This window comes from Callionymus lyra, chromosome 2 (assembly GCF_982586985.1).
Source record: "Callionymus lyra chromosome 2, fCalLyr1.hap1.1, whole genome shotgun sequence".
In the NCBI taxonomy this organism is placed as follows: domain Eukaryota; kingdom Metazoa; phylum Chordata; class Actinopteri; order Syngnathiformes; family Callionymidae; genus Callionymus; species Callionymus lyra.
The window spans coordinates 8313624-8315649 of record NC_141819.1 but is presented as its reverse complement, the minus strand read 5'-3'; the positions used below and the strand labels follow the sequence as shown (position 1 = coordinate 8315649).

At 41.4% G+C, this 2026-nt stretch overlaps 1 pseudogene; it reads left to right on the top strand.

The window, feature by feature from the left end:
• Positions 1 to 357: 357 nt before the first annotated feature.
• Positions 358 to 1394, top strand: LOC148085234 (uncharacterized; annotated as a pseudogene).
• The last annotated feature ends 632 nt before the right edge of the window (positions 1395 to 2026 follow it).

Here is a 2026-nt window from a genome sequence, read left to right as displayed (position 1 = left end):
ATTCTGGAGTGAGGTAGATTAAGTGATGCAGAATATCTTCAGAGGTGAGACAGTGGTAATATGTGCAGACTTCAATGGACATGTTGGTGCAGGAAATAGAGGTGATGAAGAAGTGATGGGCAGGTGTGCTATTCAAGACAGGAACACAAAGGGAAAGATGGTGGTAGCCTTTGCAAAAAGGATGAAAATAGATGTAGTGAATACTTTTTATTCCAGAAGTGGCATGAGCATAGGGTATCTTATAAGAGTGGAGGTAGGAGCACACAGGTAGACGACATCTTGTATAGACGATATAACATGAAGGAGATCAGTGACTGCAAAGTAGCTGTGGGTGAGAGTGTAGCAAGTCAGCATAGGATGGTGGTTTGCAGGAAGAATCTTATGACAAGGCCGACGAAGAGGACAAACGTAGAACAAAGGACAAAGTGGTGGAAGCTGAAAAGACAGGATTGTTCTATGGTTTTCACAGAAGAGTTGAGAAAGAACCTGGGCGGTCAGGTAGGGCTCCCATACGACTTGACTACTACAGCTAATGTAATCAGGGAGACAGGTAGGAGAGTACTTGCTGTGTAACCTGGAAGGAAGGTAGATAAGGAGACTTCGTGGTGGAATGGGGAAGTGCAGGAATTATAAAGAGAAAGAAAAAGTGTGACACTAAGAAGACTGAAGAGAGTAGACAGGAGTACACGGAGATGCAGCGCAGGGTAAAGATAGAGGTGACAAAGGCCAAACAAAGGGTGTATGATGACTTGTATAGTAGGTTGGAAATTAAGGATGGAGAGAATGATTTATTCAGGTTGGCATAACAGAGAGATAGAGATGGTAAAGACGTGAAGCAGATTCGGGTGATTATGGATAGAGAGGAACATGTGTTGACAGATGCCACAGAAGTAATAGGAAGATGGAAAGAGTACTTTGAAGAGCTAATGAATGAGGAAAATGAAAGGGTAGAAGAGGTGAATACTGTGAACCACAAAGTAGCAGAGATTAGTAAAGGGGTCGTCATAGCTCAGATCTGAGAGGTTGCGGGTTCAATCCCAGCTCCGGACGAATTTGTGGCGTTGTGTCCCTGAGCAAGACACTTTACCCTGATTGCTCTTGATGGCAGGGCTGGCGCTCCACGTCGCAGCCTACTCCCATCAGTATGTGATTGTGTGTGTGATTAGTGACCCTGGTCTAGAGACAGGCGCTATACAAATAGACATTATTGTTAAGTGAGGAAGGCATTGAAGAGGGTGAAGAATAGCAAGGCAGTCGGTCCTGATGATAATCCTGTGGAGGTATGGAAGTGTCTAGGAGAGGAGACAGTAGAGTTTCTGGTTAGACTATTCAACATGTTCCTAGAGAGTGAGGAGATGCCTGAGGAATATTCTGAGCCTATGGAGCCTAAGTAACTATGGAGGAGTAAAGTTGATGAGCCATACAATGAAGTTATGGGATATAATTGTGGAAACTAAACTGAGAGCAGGAGTCAGCATCTGTGAGCAAGGTCTAGAGGAAGACCAAAGAGAAGGTTTATGGATGTAGTGAAAGAGGACATGAAGTGGGTTGGTGTGAGTGAGGGGGATGAAGAGGCTTAGATGGAGGAGGTTGATTCGCTGTGGCGACCCCTGATGGAAGGAGCCCAAAGGAAAAGAAGAAGATATTATAATTCCATTAATAAAACATATATGTTCTAAATTGTAGAAGAAGAAGATATTATAATTCCAATATTTAAAACACATATGTTCTAAATTCTAAAAGAAGAAGATATTATAATTCCAATAAATAAAACATATATGTTCTAAATTCGATATTTTTCTATTCTTATCTATTTCAAATCAATACTAAAATGTTGGTACAATACTGACACCAGGTAATATCGTTGCTTTAGAATCGCCCATGAAGTGACAAATTAAAGCTTTTAACTTGTCACGTGATCGTAGAAATGCTGCAGGTTTGGTGGAAAGTATGAGGGAGCTCACGGTAAACAGTAAAAGAGATGATATTGTTTGGAAAAAATGAGTATAATTTTGTGAAATTGAAC